General features: G+C 45.4%; 2 long non-coding RNA genes across 3 annotated transcripts in view; both read right to left on the bottom strand.

Annotated features, from left to right (window-relative positions):
* LOC149123309 (uncharacterized) overlaps nt 1–18,056 on the bottom strand; it is a 402,860-nt gene that overhangs the window by 367,636 nt on the left and 17,168 nt on the right. The gene's annotated exons all lie outside the window — the stretch shown is intronic.
* Nucleotides 6,790–8,194, bottom strand: LOC149123310 (uncharacterized). The gene is made up of 2 exons (XR_016215734.1): nt 7,570–8,194; nt 6,790–7,499 (listed from the first exon to the last, which is right to left on the bottom strand). It is a non-coding gene; the product is annotated as an uncharacterized LOC149123310 (long non-coding RNA).

Genomic DNA, 18,056 nt, shown 5'->3' on the forward strand with positions numbered 1-18,056 from the left:
GTGACTGCCTTCCCTGTGGAGACGCATGTAGCTGAAGAGGACATCGACGCCTCCATCAGCTCACTGTACACTGGAGAACCGTGACTGCGCTGTTCAATGAAGACGAACGTATTTACTTATTCACATGCTGTTTTCAAAAACCAGCTAAGTGGAATGTTGATTGAATGAAAGTGAACAAAATTCCTCGGAGAAATTTTTTGGAATTAATTCAAATCTAGGTGTTCTTTTTTAGGATTAATGAGATTAAATTCCCTTGACTTACAACTTCACCCACTTCATGAATAGTGCCACCTCCCTATCATATAAAACAGGAGCTTCCAGCCTGGCCAAACTTCTGTATAAATGTCACCCAAAACCAGTCAAGCTGCTAGACCTGAGGACAGGGGGAACCAAAGCCAAGCTCATTAGCTCAGAGGTGAACAGCAGCCCCTCGGTGCTTCAGTGAAGGACCCCAGGACCTTTGTATAACCCAGGTGAGACTGGAGTCTTCCACCTACCAATTCAGCTGGATGGGGGTCCAGGGAGGGATTTAAGTAAAAACATACTTGGTGTACTTGAACTTGGTGACTAAGATCCATGTCTACCTTACAACCTGACCAGGACAGACAGACATGGAAGCATACCCCCACCAGAGTACCAGATCAGCATCTCTGTCTTGCCAGAAGGAAGCCAAGTGCCATGGCCAGGGTCATCCCCAGCCCCCACGGAGATGGTGCTCACCTTGAGAGGGGCAGAGCAGTGTAGCCAAGCTAGATGGAAGACAACGCCCAAGCCACCCATTCCTCTCCCCCAGGAGACCCAAGTGGGCTCCCCAGTGACTTCCCACTGCCGTCTTCTATCCCTCAAGTGCCTCTCCACAAAGCAGGGATCCTTTCAGAATCAGACCAGCTTACTCTCCATTCCCTTTAAGCCCTCTAGCGACCTCCTATCAAACCTGGTGCCTTACTCTATGTGACACCTGCTATCCCCACGGTCCACTCCTCTGCAGCCTCCATGGCCCAACACAGAGCTTTTACTCTCACCACCTCCCTTCCACTTGAAAAGCTTCGTCCCCTCAATGTTCCTCTTGGCGCTCTCGCTCTCTCTGGCTCGCTCTCTTTCTCTCTTTCTCTCTCTCTCTCTCTCACACACACACACAATTTTATTCAGATCCCTGTTCTCAACCTCTCCCTCTGCCACACTATCTTGCTTTACTTTCTCCCTAGCAGTAATCACACTCAGTATTGTTAAATGTTGTTTTAATGCTGTCTGCTTTATCCTTAGAAGATGCTCTTAGAGAATAGGTCCTTGCTTCCCTTTCCCACTTTTCCTAGTTTAAGTAAAGAGCCCGACTCCGGGAAGACTCCTAATAAGAACCATTTAGTTAGCAAATCTATCCATCCGTCCTTTGAAGGTTTTATGGTGCTTCAACAAGATCATCAGGGAGAGAGTGGGCTTACTTCTCTGGAGACATCCAAATGGTTTCTGAACTACCCTTGGCAGAGTCTTGTAGTCGGGGATTAAGGTATTTGACGTGCTAAAACGTCAGGATGCTTTATGCACCAAGATTCAGACACCTGCATGGTTAACCTCAAGGGGTCCCATGATCCTGTGGATTATCTCAGAGTTTAATATGCACAGCTTAATTTTTCCAAAGGAAGAATTCAAATGTTCACTGAGTATTCCTCAGATACTGTCAAAAATGTGGAGGATCCAAGGTAAACAAGGCAGGCACAGCCCCTGCCTTTGTGAAGTTCAAGTCTAATGGGAACAAATAGTACAGGGGCACACAAGGAAATTGGACTTGTGAAATGAACAGTGCTGAGAGCCAAGACAAGGGTCCCACATCTACTCTTTGGCTCCAAGGCATTAACTTTTGGGTAGAAGCACAAAGAATGTTTTGGATGTAACCGGGTAAGGTTGGGAACCTAAAGGATTGAGATCCAGTGGCCTGAAAGTTTCTTTATAAGAATAGCACATAAGCATATAAGGCTCAGGGCATGCCCAGAACGACCCAGGTTGGCAACCAATCCCAAACTCTTGAAGAGAAAAATTCTTTTTACTCTGAGACACAGACGTCAATACTGAACTGGCAAGACATCAACAAGGCCACCAGAACCGTGTCCACAGAAATACACCCTTAGTGCTCAGGTCCACGGACCAACCTGCCCTTGCAAAAGCAATGAGCATGTGGCAGTAGCAGAGAGCCCAAGCTCTGAGCAGCCCAGATTCATTAATAAGTACTGTTCAGTGCCTCCAGTGAACAACATTAAGGCCCTTCTGTCTTTCCGTGTGAATACAGGGTCTTTTAATTGTCTGAAGTCTATTACCCAGGCTTGGAGAGTTTAGCTCCCATTAACAGAGTTCACAGCCCCAAGCAAGGCATTGCATGACAGAACCCCATTTCCCTGGGTTCTGGAGAAGGCCCCATTGAGGAGGGTGGCGACATACAGATGTGCCGTCTAAGGCAGTGCGTATCACCTAGTGATCTTAGGAAGCTTAAATTCTGTCCCTCCAGCTTATCAAATACACAGGAGTGTTACCTTCCCTGCTGAGCTGTAGTGAAGGATAAATGTTTCCTGTACATTGAACCGGTTCCAGCTCTTCCTCCTTTAACCCTCTGCTTCCGCCCAAGTTCCTAAAGCACTGACTACCTGGGCTCTCTCTGAGACATGCTAAAGCCCTCAGGCACCTCATGCACTGGAATCAAGTCCAGCTACGTAACTGGAGGTTACGTGCCAGGTTCACGATGCGGAGCCACCTGTTCCAGACTTAAAACCAAGCCTAGGCCCCTCATACGAGCAGAGCCCCGAGTGACTGCACGGGTCACACATCCATGAAACCAATCCTGGATAGCCTAGCAGTTTCATCACGTCAGTGTTAACTTCCAGAAAGGGACAAAACCACTGACATCGTAATTTGACCTTATACTGTCTTATTTCATTCTACCTTTATAATAGACACTATTATTTTTCCCATTTTACAAATGGGGAAGCCAGGTTTCAAGGAGTGGGTATGGTTGAGCCAGTTGACGAAGGTTAAAACGCCTTTGGAATCTAGATCTTTCACCCGAAGACTAACACTAACCAGGGGTCTATTCAGTTAAATGAATATTCAGGACTCCCAAGATCACTATTGGCCACTCTTGATCCTCTTAGGGCAACAGAGCAAGCCAACAGGACAGCAGAGGGCATGCTACCACTGGAGAGAAGAGGCCCCAGGCAGAGGACATGCCTCCCGAGTCCTCAAACACACCAAAGCCTTCAGCTGTGGCTTTCCATCATCCAATTATGGTTCACCTGTGGCTGCTCCCTGGCCCATACAGTTTGTCACTCGGCAGCAATTTCTATACTGACCAATGTTGCCTGGTAACACAGCAGGCATACTGTCTTCATCAGGTATCCAGGGCAACAGAGGCAGAACAGGAACTCAAAGTCCAAAACAAAGGGAATTTCAAATTTATGGAAAGTGGGAATAAAAGGATAAGTTTGTTGGTATAAAGAATAGTTGAAACCCATGCATACATGGGATCTTCAAAAAGTTAATGGGAAATGGGTATTGCCAACTATGCATGAATTTCAAGATCTTTTTGCACCAAAATAACCTTTTAATTCCATTTCTATCAACTTTTTGGAGCATCCTTGTGTGTTACTTCAAAAAATTACTTTGTTGACCCCTTTCCTCCAACTGCTATCAATAAAAATCTGTTATCAAAACAAAGGAATCTCCTAACATGTAAGGAACTCTCAGGGCAGCAGGAGAGCAAGTGCTATGAGCAACACTACCTCATGTCTTGCTTTATTCTCAGCACCTCCACAAAGGCTGCCATGACTTCTTCTACATGAAGATTTGCTCCTTTTAGCGGTAGTATTTATTCATAGCAAGGCAACAGTCAAATGGGCATAGCGAGATGACCAGGGCAATACACATCCTCAACTCAGTGGTTCCCCTTCTAGGACTCTGAGACCAAGGTACACATTCATGGATTCTCATTACAACACCACTTTTGAAAGTGAGCTTTCAGGAAATATTCGAGTATGGAATAATCATTTATGTAATTTTTAACATATTGAAATATAATGAAGAAAAAGCACATGTTCTAATATTCTTTAATGATCTGTAAATTCTTGTAATGTCATTGACTAAACAAAAGCAGTTGTTTATACGGTGTAGTCATGCAATTCCAATTTTGTGATCGTAAATGGAACACACATATACACCTAGAAGTGGCAAAGGAAATAAAGGTGTCCAAAGTAACTGAATTCAGCAGTTTCAAATACAACTTATCCGATTTTCTTTATTCTTACCTATGTCTGTACTTCAAACAATACATTTAAATTTTTAAGAAATGAAAAATGAGTTTAAGTCAGTATCTTTAAAAATCTGTTTTAAATGAAATTCTACAACTTGCCACAGAAACACACATACCTGAGGCTTATTTGCTGAAGCTAACCATACGTCTGCTGCTGCTCTAAGAATACACACACTAAGGAATTATTCTATGTAATGATTCTATCCAGCAATTCTATTCTAAACACTAGAGATAAGAACACACAAGATGAAAAGGTAGGAATGGATTTTTAAAATAAGGATGAAATAACAGCTCGAGATGTTGAGCTGCGGAGTTTTCGGCCGAAAGGTATTTGGGGACAAATTCTCGTTTAGCCTGGAGTTCAGAGGAGTCCGTGTGGGAAGGAGCTGGGAGTTCACTGCAAGTGCCCTGCACGGCAGGCTCCACTTTGCCTTTGTAGCCCCGGCAGACTCCACAAAGGTTTGCTTCCAACAAAGATGCAGAACAGTCTCAGACAAACCTGCCACACTTTCAGCTTCAACTAACTTATTTAAAAAAATAAAAAACACCCTAGAAACTGACTTCCATGCATCCATTTCCAGGATGCAAGTACTACTTATTCCCTGCATAAATCAGAAAGTATAAAGTTTAAACTTACCCCAAAATCCTTCAACCCAGATTACCAGCAGCAGTTGACATGTAAGCTGTTTGCTATGCTGACACTCTGAATTTTGCATGTGTGCGTACGCACTGTTCACATACACATATTTGTAAATCTACATTTTTATGAAGGGTCTACAGAAAGTTCATGGCAAATGCATATTTTGAAAGAAACTAAATGATTTCAAAAGTATTCTAATTATTTAAGTTCCTTCACAGAAGTCCATGGAAATGGTGTAGTCTGTGCACATTATTCCTTAATCTTTCCCAGAGGAACACATCATATCTGAGCGCTTACGTGCCAGACACTGCACTAGGCTTAGTATAGATCCATAAATGCAAAGTTCTTTGCCTTCATGGAACTTATGTTTTAGAGAAGAAACACAAGGTACGGAAGTCCGAGAAGAACGAAGTTTGAAGTCTGTTAGGAGTTGCTATCAGAAGCGCGAGCAGTCCATCAGGGGTCTGAGGCACGGCCAGGCAGGGGCCTGGGGCAGCAGAGTTACTTTTACTCAGTTGAGGACCTAGAGAAAGGCTCATCTGAGCAAGTCAGGGATGAGAATCCCTGGGGTAGCAGGACAGAATGCAGAGGATTGGGTCAGAGCAGGCCTGCATGTTAAGAGCAAGACCGACCAAGAGTGAGAGTCAGGAGTCAAGGTGTGGAGGTGACTGATCACCAAGGACTTTGAAAACTGTTATTAGCACCGGTCTTTTCATGAAGGTGGCAGGAAAGGTGGCTGTGACTGGCGACACACCACGGGCCACGTATTCCTCATCGCCAACAACAGAGACATCTTTGGGGAGCTGACCGACTCGGGGAAAAGATACCATGGTGGTGAATGAACCCTGGAATACCCTTTCCATTTTAAACCTGTGACGGGAGCGGTTGGCATCCCAACTGTCGCTCCCCCTCTTCGTGGGGGAACGACACTGAACCCTGCGCTGTTCTTTCGTCTGCTCGGCCCTCCCCGGGTTTGCCGCTGGTTCTTCCCGGGTTGGCCACTATCCCTTCCACCTCCGTGGAAGGGCAGTTCCCCCTGGCCGCATTCCCCACTTCCGCAGGGGAGCGGCACACCGCCGGCCGGCTCTCTGGGGGCTGCACGGGTTCCCTTAGATGTTCCCCATAGATGTTCCCTGGTGCATGCCGTCTCTCTCCTCCTTTATAGTCCTCCTCCGCCAATCCCAACTCGGCTGAGTACGCTGCTCTCCAATCAGGAGCAAGTCCTACAGTTAATTGGTTGAACTGGAGGCAGCTGTGCGGAAGCTGTTTACTTCTCTCCCAGCGCCATATTGTGGGAGAGCAGATGCATAGAATAAGTCCTAATTCGAGTAACTTAGTCCAGTCCGGATTGCTCCCCACAGATCCCCCTTTCTTTTTATTTTTTGGCGTTGATACGCGCCTGTCTTCGGTGTCCCGCAGCACACGCTCTGCTGTACTTGCTAGAGTTGCCACAGGCTCTTACAAGTCCTATCAATCAGGAAAACCGAATCCGGGTCCTCTCTTCGCCATTGTGAGGAGGTTTTTAGGCGCTGATGCATGCCTGTGTTCGGTGCCCTGCAGCGCATGCTCTGCTCTGCCCGCAGGGGCTTACAAAACCTATCAGGCAAACCGAATCCAAGCCTTCTCATTGCCTTATTGTGGGGGAGACTTATTAGTGTTGGTTCGTGCCTATCTTCGGTGACCTGCAGCTCATACTCTGGTCGAGCTTTGCTGGCGCTTACCGCCTTAAATCAGGCAGACCGAATCCAAGCCTTCTAATTGGCATGTTGAGGGGAGGCCTTATTTTTCTCTATTTCTCTATCTCCGGGCATTCCTACCTCTCCCATTTCACTTCTATCTTCCAGCATTCCCATTTCTCTTTTACTTCACTTCCAAACTTCTGTTTCTCTTATCCCTGCGGCTTTCCGGCACCTCGCCCCGCCGGCGGGTTCCCGGCTCTGCGCCGCTTCAGCCCGCGCGCCTCTCTGCGCGGCTTCCCGGCTTTGCGCGGTCCGCGGTCTCCACGCTTAACCCTTTCGCGTCTGAACCACGGCCTACGCCAGCGTTCCCTATCTATTCACGCCCCGTGCTCTCTCTGCACGCGGCGGCTTCCGCGAGTAACACAGCGTAGCTTGCGTCTCCGCCACTAGGATTCAATCTAAGTTCCCCGGGCTAGCCTGGCGAATTCAACCCAGCGTACGTCTCCGCCCCACGATCTGGCTTCCCGTCCTTTGCTCCCCGGGCTAATCAGACGGATCCCAATCTGGCTTACGTCTCAGCTTCTGGTTTTAACTTTTCGCCCCCTATTCCCGGGCTAACTTGAGAATCCCAAAGTGGCTTTCGTTTCCGCCTCGGCCTGCCCCCCGCGGCTTCAATTTCCCTAACATTTTTCTCTACCCGGTATGTTTCCCCAAGCTTTCCTCCAACGATATTCCTCCCTCATTTCTCCTGGCCTCTCCCCACAGTCCGCGTCCGAGTCTGTTTGTTCTAGCTTTCACTTTCGCTTTCGACCTTAGAGATTTCTCCCAGCTTCCCCCCGTAGTCCGTATCCGAGTCTATGCCTAGGCTTTCAATAGCTTCTTCCGGCTCCTTTTTCGTCCGGCTTTTCCCTAGGCTGTTTCGAGTCTATGCCTAGGCTTTCAATAGCTTCTTCCGGCACCCTTTTTCGTCCGGCTTTTCCCTAGGCTGTTTACTAGTCTCTTTCTCCGGTAATTTCCCTAGGCTCTTTGCTAGTTTCTCTCTCCGATATTTTCCCAGTTCTTCCCGTTTCTTCCCTCCTAAGTTTGCTATCCGTCCTAAGTTTCCTATCCGAGTCACGGCACCATTATGTCGCTCCCCCTCTTCGTGGGGGAACGACACTGAACCCTGCGCTGTTCTTTCGTCTGCTCGGCCCTCCCCGGGTTTGCCGCTGGTTCTTCCCGGGTTGGCCACTATCCCTTCCACCTCCGTGGAAGGGCAGTTCCCCCTGGCCGCATTCCCCACTTCCGCAGGGGAGCGGCACACCGCCGGCCGGCTCTCTGGGGGCTGCACGGGTTCCCTTAGATGTTCCCCATAGATGTTCCCTGGTGCATGCCGTCTCTCTCCTCCTTTATAGTCCTCCTCCGCCAATCCCAACTCGGCTGAGTACGCTGCTCTCCAATCAGGAGCAAGTCCTACAGTTAATTGGTTGAACTGGAGGCAGCTGTGCGGAAGCTGTTTACTTCTCTCCCAGCGCCATATTGTGGGAGAGCAGATGCATAGAATAAGTCCTAATTCGAGTAACTTAGTCCAGTCCGGATTGCTCCCCACACCAACTCTGCACCTGCACACAGAAGTAAAGATGATTCCACGAGGCCGGGCTGTTGGTGCAACGACTAAGTCACTGCTTGGGATGCCCTTGTCCCAAATCCAGGAGGCCGGTTCCAGTCCTAGCTACTTGGCTTCCAGTCCAGCTTCCCAATGATGTACTGGGAGGCAGCAGGTGGTGGCCTGAGTGCTTGGGTTCCTGCCACCTGTGTGGGAAACCTGGGTCAAGTTCAGGGGTTCTTCCTTCCCCATGGTCCAGCCCTGGCTGCTGTGAGCATTTGGAGTATGAAACAGAGGATGGAAGCCTTCTCCCACCCTCCATTCTTCCCTCTCCCCGTGTGTGTGTGTGTGTGTGTGTGTGTCTCAAAAATGAAGCTTGTCTGACTTGCCCCAAATGGTAGAGTTAGAAACATACCAGGGGATTCCAATTCAATCCCATCAAGGTGGCATGTACCAATGCCATCTCACTGGTCCAAGTGATCAATTTCAGTTCACAATTGATCATAATGAAAGCACTAAGAGTCAAAGTGATCACATAAACAAGTCTAGTGCCTGCTAATACTAACCTATAGAATAAATAAAGGGGAGAGTGATCCAGCATGGGAAGTGAGATACTCAGCAGACTCATAGAATGGCAGATGTCCTAAACAGCACTCTGGCCTCAGAATCAGCCCTAAAGGCATTTGGATCCGGCTGAAAAGCCATGAGAGTATTTCAGGCATGGAAAGCAAAGACACTCTGGCAAAAAAAAAAAAAAAAGAAAAAAAACCCAAAAAACCAACCAACCTAGATGAAAGATCTCTGAGTAAGATCCCAGTGGAAAGAACAGGTCTTCAAAGAAGGAGGTACCTTTCTCTGAAGGGAGGAGAGAACTTCCACTTTGACTATGACCTTGTCTAAACAAGATAACAGTCGGAGAACTCAAGGGGCTTCCATAGCCTTGGCAACTCATGACTGGAGCATAGGGAGATTACTGATGCCATAAACAGGAGTGTCAATTTGTAAAGTCAACAACAGGAGTCACTGTGCACTTACTCCTCATGTAGGATCTCTGTCCTTAATGTGCTGTACATTGTGATTTAATGCTATAACGAGTACTCAAACAGTATATTTCACTTTGCGTTTCTATGTGGGTGCAAACTGTTGAAATCTTAATGTATACTAAACTGATCTTCTGTATATATAGAAAATTGAAAATGAATCTTGATATGAATGGAAGGGGAGAGAGAGCGGGAAAGGGGAGGGTTGCAGGTGGGAGGGAAGTCATGGCCGGGGGGGGGGGGAGCCAATGTAATCCATAAGCTGTACTTTGGAAATCTATATTCATTAAATAAAAGTTAAAAAAAATGAAGCTTGTTTTTCAAAAACAGTCTTCACCATTACCAAGTAGTTAAGAAGGTGCAAACCCACAGGCACAAATGGGCACAAACACCCACACAGGCAAGATGGAAAGCTTCCTCTGAATACAAGTATTGGAACTGGCAAGAACTGTTTTCCTACAATTTATTCTTCTGTGTCAAGGACCGGAACCGGACATCTTTTATGGTCACCACCTCCTCCATCATTCCAGCTCTCATTAAGGACAAAGGAAACACCCTGGGGGCTTTCCTGCCCTGCAGGTGCCACTCCCACTGGGTGGTGCTCTGCACCCTGAACCCATCTCTGACTTTGTTCCTCCCTCCCCTCCAGCAGCCCTGCCCTGTTTTAGGACAACTTCCATTCCTTTGAAGTCCTGCCCCACAGCTTTTGACCTCCCTGCTCTCCTTCTTGGAAGCTTTCCCCTTGAATGCCCATGAAGTGGAGGCTATGTCGTGTGTCCAAGCTCCCAGGAGTCACATCTGAAATACTTTCACCTTTCCCTTCCCCTCAGTGCCCCCTCAAGCAGGAAGCCTGGAGATTTGAACCCTTGCCAGGAGGGCAGAGTGAACCCCTACACAGGGACAAGAGGCACGTGGGCATCCAGCTCTGGGCAGGGTGGTCAGGAGCCCCAACCCGTGTCTCCACCATCCTATACCATCCTAGTTCTTCCCACCTGTGGCCAGCAGCCAGGTCTGTTACAGTGCTTTATTCCCTCTACTTCCTGCCTGGTATTTTCACAACATTGTCTTTCTATTCCATGGACACACACACCTGGAAGGCTGAAAGATGTTCTGGGCTGTCCCCTGCTCCTTTTTCTCCCTACTAAACTTGCCCCACTCTGGGGCAATGCCTGTTCAGGTTGCAATATATCTTCAGACATTTTGTAGGCATTATCTCCTCCAGGAAGCCATCCCTGGCCATCCAGACAGGATGAAGACCCTCTCCTCCCAGCTTTGGGACTTTCAGGCTTCCCCTGTCTTCACAATCTTATTGTCCCCAGTTGTCGCACTGAACTAGCATCTCAGTCCTCTTGGACTCTCTCACGTGGAGTTTAGCTGCACTTAAGGAGATGAAGAGCCCTTCAACGTAGTTCTTCATATTCCCTAGACCCTAAGGTGATGCTTGGCACCTAATAAAGCTGAGAGTCTCACTCGAGGAACAAATAAATGCAATCAACATGTGTGCCCCACACACTTGTATATTTACACTCGTGTATGTTACTCTGGATTTCTGCGAGAGCACATGGATAAGTCAAAAAGCCAAAGTCCGGCTTTCAGCAAGAGAGTAATAGGTAGAGAGAGAAAAGGAAGACAGGAGCATGTCTGATCAACTCGGGCATTCCAAGTCTCCTGCTATCTGTGCCTCTCAGATGTTTTGTGGAAGGTGCCTGGTGCTTCCAACAACCAAATCTCTTAATGGAGCAAACACCATGGGGAATTCAGAAAGTCTCTGGAAGATGGAATTAAAACCTAAGTTTATTCTGATTCCAGAAATTTTGCCATCTATGCATGGTTTTTATATACACACTTTCCATGAACTTTTTAAGACCCTTCATTTTGCACAGTATTCTCTCCAGTGCCGCTTTGGAATTCCTGAACCAGGAAGGAGGCAAACAGACTGAACACAGGCACATCCGAGAGCAGTGAGAATGAACTCTTTAGTCCGTCTCCTGCAGAAAGAAAGCACCAGTGTTTCTTCTATAGAATTTGAATAAGTTGATACAAGGGAAATTTCTTCTTCCCCACCGGCCACTTCGCAAGAGGATGTTTTCTTATCACAGCAGGATCCATCACTGTGTGTGTGTCAAGTTCATTTGCTGTATTTTTCTGCATGCAGTAGAAAAATATAAAGCAGCCCCGTGCATAGGATATTTACATACAGATTATATTTCTCACTTTTATGGCATACTACAAAATCATCAGTGTACTCTGATGTGTCACTGTATAATGTTATAAAGGGGGAAATACACATTTTTCTAATACCCAACTGCTTCCGTCCCCCCATGGACAGATCTGAAAGAGTTATAAGAAGAAAATCTCTACAACAGAAAAACCAAGTCTGGAATTCTGACAACTTCGTCCGATGAAAGTTGGTTAAATGAGTCTGAGTTAATGGATCTTACCATGCTGTCTGATTGCTGTGCTTGGACCATGGGTTTTCTAACAATCCTATGGAACAAAATCATTAAAGGAGGGATGCTAGGATATCGCAGTAATGACTGTAGGAGAGAGCACTGGGCCTTAATTAAATTCAAGTGAAAAGATTGCTCTTTTGCAAAAGTTAGTGAATGCCACTCTGAGAGCAAACAGCTTCTATGACCCCAGTTCTCTGCACAACAAGATAGAGTTTACAGTGGATAGATGCCAGACAACTTAAGGGCATTAAGTACAATGTTTACTGAGTGCCAACCATACGCCAGACACCAAGTTGCACATATATAAATGCCCATAGTCCTTTTTAGAACACAACTCCAGGGCCAGCACTGTGGTCCAACAGGTCAAGTGTAGCTTGCAACAACAGCATCCCAAGTCAGAGGGCTGATTCAAGTGTGCACTGCTCCTGCCAATATACCTGGGAAAGCAGCAGAGGAGGGTCCCACTACTTGGGTCCCTGCCACTCATGAGAGCAGGCTGGAGTTCCAGGGTCCCAGCTTCACTCAAAGTACTGTGGGCTTTGACTCTTACTAATTCAGCCAAGGATTAAATCAAATGTGTAAAACTGATACCCAGAGAAATCAAAGAATTTGCCTCGATCCATGCTAGGGTTCATACTTAGTTCTTTTGGATGCTGAAACCTTGCCAGGGCCCCTGCATGAGTGGGGACCGTGTTCCTTTATCCGTGGGAGAAAGACCATAGCAAGAGCAAGAAGAAATGAGACCGACTCCTTGTTGAAATGAGGCAGTATCCCAGGCCATATAATAATTTTCATGGGCTATAAATACTTTCATCTTCATTGTCCTATTCCTCTATAAAAAGGTATTAAAACTGTATTACATGGTACAAATACAAATGTAATCTCGATTAGGTTTTTTTTCTTTAAAAGAAAGTAAAACATTTTCATGAACCCCTAAAGCCCAGACGCTGTATTCACTGGGCCTCATATCACGTAACATCCCCATCGACTACAAATACTGTGCCTGTGTGCACATGCATGTAGACACACACACACACACACACACACACGAGAGAGAGAGAGAGAGAGAGAGAGAGACCTGCTATAAGCCATGCTCCTGCAAGGTTTTGATGCTCAAAGAATTTACCCAACACCAATGAAATAAATACCTGCCAGCTAAATTGGAGGTGTGTATGGATGCACACACCAGAGTTTCCTGTGATTTTTTCCTGTGAAACAAGTCAAGACATGTGCATTGCATGGGTAGTACAGCTATTCAAGGCGAGTCTTGACTGATCTTCCTTCTAACTTCTCCAGCATCCTTACTTCAGAGGATTTGTTAACTCAGGGAAGCAAGATGGCTTTTCTACCTTCACACATCCACCCACATTCCAAGCACGTTGGAGAGGAAAGTGCGGAGGACCAAGGCTTTCTCCTCTAGAGGCTTTGTTTAATGGGGAAGGGATGTCTTCTGCCTACATCTCAGTGACTGTAACCGAGTCCCATTAAAACCACCAGAGAACCTGAAAAACTACTTTCATATACAACCATTGCTTCCTCCACACAAAATCAGGATTGTCAGCAAGGACAAATCGGATCCCAAGGCCAGTCAGCCATAATTTCTCTAAAATAAGATGACTCTAGTCCCACTGTAAGACTACATCTGAAGGCCGGTGCCGCGGCTCAATAGGCTAATCCTCTGCCTGCAGCGCCGGTACACCGGGTTCTAGCCCTGGTCGGGGCGCCGGATTCTGTCCCAGTTGCCCCTCTTCCAGGCCAGCTCTCTGCTGTGGCCAGGGAGTGCAGTGGAGGATGGCCCAAGTGCTTGGGCCCTGCACCCCATGGGCGACCAGGATAAGCACCTGGCTCCTGGCTTCGGATCAGCCGTGGTGGCCATTGGAGGGCGAACCAATGGCAAAAGGAAGACCTTTCTCCCTGTCTCTGAACACTCTGCCTGTCAATAAATAAATAAATAAAATATAAAAAAGAGACTACATCTGAAAATACTACTCAAATCAGGAAAGTTTCCACCCAGCAGAAAATGAAGTCCTTCGGTTTTCACTAGAACTCGAGATAACCTAGACCCCCCTGGCCTCTGTCAGTTTCTGGGGCAAACTGATAACTAGAGGTGACATCATGTGTAGGTGACACGCGTCCACAGCTAGTACATCTATAGCACCTACCTCCACAGGCTGCCTGTACTTTCCCAAGTCATTTCTTTTAGTACAAAACACTTGGCTCTTGTTTTCTAGGTCAATAAAAATAGGTGTGTTGTTTGCATCTGCTTTTGCCTTGCTAAATCTTACCTGTGGGCTAATTTTGAACTCAAGTGCTATTCTCTCAATAGCCACATTGCTGCATGCACCAAGAGGGCCGAATGTGCCTCTTGGTTCAATGCTGGTGACCCACACCCAGCCCAGGGGCAGGCGTTTGATATGGCAGTCAAGACGCCCTCTTGGAACCTTCAGGTCCTGGCTCCTCTCCTTTTGATTCTACTTCCTGTTAGTATGCACCCTGGGAGGCAGGGGTGACAGCTTAAGTACTTGGTAACCTCCCACCCAAGTGGGAGATCCGGATTGAATTCTGGGCTCATGGCTCTCCCTGGCTTTCAAATAAGATGAAAATTAAATTAAATCAATAAAATTCAATCTATTGTGTAATGACCATTGTGATTCACTCTAGCGTTTTCTTTCATTTTTAAAAGTGTTTTAACATGTTAGACTTATTTTATCCCCAGTTTAAAGAAAAAAGCCTCAGATTGAGCCCAACCTCATGAACTCTAGAGGTGACAAACCTTTAGAGTGAGAAGGCACGTAAGTGGTTTCTTAAAGCCAAAGGGCTCAGGAGTTGATTGCAAGGAATCAGGAGGGAAATTTGAGGCAATACAACATTCTAGATCTTGGTATTTTGACCATGGTGGTTAAAGGATATGCTCCTTTATCAAAACTCAAGCCACACTTAAAGTATGGATATAGTGTTAATTAGAACTCTAATCATTTATTTTTTTGTGTGTTTTTTTTTATAATTTTTTAATTTTTAAAAAAGTTTTAACAAGCTTTTAACAGGTTCAATATATAGCATATACAGTTCTTTAACTTTTTTTATTTTCAATTATCTTTATAAACAGAAGATCAATTTAGCGTATGTTAAGTAAAGATTACCACATTTTGCTCCCACACAGAAACATAAAGTGTAAAATACTATTTGAGTACTAGTTATAGCATTAATTAAATACCTAAGAGTAATTGTGTATTAATTACAGAGCTCAACCAATAGTTTTAAGTAGAATATAAAATGCATCTTTTGCATTGTTGTGGCTTCCCCCCGACCTCCCTCCCTCCCATGGCCCTCCCCTCACCCACTTCCTCTCCCCTCCCCCACCTTCATCACGTTTCATTTTCGGTTACCTTCTTATACCGAAGATCAATTTAGTATATACTAAGCAGGGATTTCAACAGGTTGCACTCACACAACCGAACCAGGTATAGGGTATTGTTCGACTAGTAGTGTTGTTTTTGAGTTTCATAGATAAACATATTAAGGACAGAGATCCTGCAAGGGGAGCATGAACCCAGTGACTCCCGTTGTTGATTTAACAATTGGCACTCTTATTTATGACGTCAGCAATCACCCGAGACTCTTGCTATGAGCTGTCTAGGCTATGGAAGCCCCTTGAGTTCACCAACTCTGAATTTGTTTAGTCAAGGCCATATCACAGTGGAGGTTCCTTCCTCCCTTCAGAGAAAGGCGCGTCTCTCCTTGATGGCCTGATCCTTCTGCTGGAGTGTTGTTCACCAGGATCCTTCATTTAGATTGTTTTTTGCCACCGTGTCATGGCTTTCCATGCCTGTGAGACTCTCATGGACCTTTTAGTCAGATCCGAATGTCCCAAGGGTTGATTCTGAGACAGGAGTGCTGTTTTGGGCATTTGCCATTCTATGAGTCTGCTGTGTGACCTGTTTCCCCCGCAGGATCATTCTCAACCCTTTTGATTCTATCTTTCATTATTTGCTTACACTGGTCTTATTTGTGTAATCTCTTCGACACTTACCCTGTCTTTTGGATCAGTTGTGTATTTATATTTGTCTCTTTACCAAGTGTGCTGGCATTGGTACCTGCCTCCTTGGTAAGATTGAGTTGAAATCCCCTGGCACATTTCCAGTTCCACCATTGGAGGTAGGTCTGAGTGAGTATGTGCCATCCTATATATCTCCTCCCTCTCTTATTCCCACTCCCATGTTCCACAGAGATCAATTTCCTATTAATTTTTAAACGCTTAAGAATGGTTGTGCATTGATTGCAGAGTTCAACCAGTGGTCTTGTGTAGAGCATACCGAGCAACAACAACAACAACAAAAATACTAAAGGAACAAAATAGTAAGTTTTTCCTCAACAGTCTAGACAAGGGCTGCTCATGTCATTGTCTCTCATAGTGTCCATTTCACTTCAATGGGTATCATTTTAGGTGCTCGTTTAGTTGCCATCAATCAGGGAGAACATGTGATATTTATCCCTTTTGGACTGGCTTATTTCACTCAGCATGATGTTTTCCAGCTTCCTCCATTTTGTTGTGAATGCCCGGATTTCGTTGTTTTTTACTGCTGTATAGTGTTCCATAGAGTACATATCCCATAGTTTCTTTATCCAGTCATCCGTTGATGGACATTTAGGTTGATTCCATGTCTTAGCTATTGTGAATTGAGCTGCAGCAAATATTGAGGTGCAAATGGCTTTTTTCACCCCTTTAATTCCATTTGGGTATATTCCAAGGAGTGGGATGGCTGGGTCCTGTGGTAGTGCTATGTTCAGGTTTCTGAGGACTCTCCAGACTGTCTTCCATAGTGGCTTTACCAGCTTGCATTCCCACCAACAGTGGATTAGTGTCCCCTTTTCTCCACATCCTCGCCAGCATCTGTTGTTGGTTGATTTCTGTATGTAAGCCAATCTAACCGGAGTGAGGTGGTATCTCATTGTGGTTTTGATCTGCATTTCCCTGATGGCTAGGGATCCTGAGCATTTTTTCATGTGCCTGTTGGCCATTGGATTTCCTCTTTTGAAAAATGCCTGTTAAGGTCCTTGGCCCATTTTTTTATTGGGTTGTTTGTTTTGATTCTGTGGTGTTTTTTGATCATTGTGTAGATTCTAGTTGTTAATCCTTTATCTGTTGTGTAGTTTGCGAATAACGTCTCCCATTCTGTTGGTTGCCTCTTCGCTTTCCTGACTGTTTCCTTTGCTGTTAAGAAACTCTTCAATTTTAGGTAATCCCATTTGTTTATTTTATCTTTGATTACCCGTGCCTGTGGGGTCTTCTCCAGGAATTCTTCGCCTATTCCGATATCTTGGAGGGTTTCCCCTATGCTCTCAATTAGTTTCATGGTGTCGTGGCGCAACTCTATTTCTTTGATCCATGTTGAGTGGATTTTTGTATAAGGTGTAAGGTAGGGGTCTTGCTTCATACTGCGGCATGTGGACATCCAGTTTTCCCAGCACCATTTGTTGAAGAGGCTGTCCTTGTTCCAGGGGTTGGTTTTAGGTCCTTTGTCAAATATGAGTTGATTATAGATGTTTGGATTGATCTCTGGTGTTTCTATTCTGTTCCATTGGTCTATCCATCTGTTTTTGTACCAGTACCAGGCTGTTTTGATTATAACTGCCCTGTAGTATGCTTTGAAGTCTGGAATTGTGATGCCTCTGGCCTTGTTTTTATTGTAAAGGATTGCTTTAGCTATTCTGGGTCTCCTGTTTCTCCATATGAATTTCAGCATCGTTTTTTCTAGGTCTTTGAAGAATGACTTTGGTATTTTGATTGGTATTGCATTGAACTTGTAAATTGCTTTTGGGAGAATGGACATTTTGATGATATTGATTCTTCCAATCCATGAGCATGGCAGGTTTTTCCATTTTTTTGTGTCGTCTTCTATTTCTTTCTTTAGTGTTTTGTAATTTTCATCATAGAGGTCTTTGACCTCCTTGGTTAAATTTATTCCAAGGTACTTTATTGTTTTTGTGGTTATTGTGAATGGGATTGATCTTAGTAGTTCTTCCTCAGCCCTGGCATTGTCTGTGTATACAAAGGCTGTTGATTTCTGAGCGTTGACTTTGTATCCTGCTACTTTACCAAACTCTTCTATGAGTTTCAGTAGCCTCTTATAGGAGTTTATTGGGTCCTCTATATATAGTATCATGTCATCTGCAAACAGGGATAGTTTGACTTCCTCCTTTCCCATTTGTATCCCTTTAATTTCTTTTTCTTGCCTGATGGCTCTGGCTAAGACTTCCAGGAATATATTGAATAGCAATGGTGAGAGTGGGCATCCCTGTCTGGTGCCAGTTCTCAATGGAAATGCCTCCAACTTTTCCCCATTCAATATGATGCTGGCCTTTGGTTT

The sequence above is a fragment of the Oryctolagus cuniculus genome, chromosome 11 (genome assembly GCF_051225735.1).
Source record: "Oryctolagus cuniculus isolate XC-2025 breed Fujian yellow rabbit chromosome 11, ASM5122573v1, whole genome shotgun sequence".
Taxonomy (NCBI): Eukaryota; Metazoa; Chordata; class Mammalia; order Lagomorpha; family Leporidae; genus Oryctolagus; species Oryctolagus cuniculus.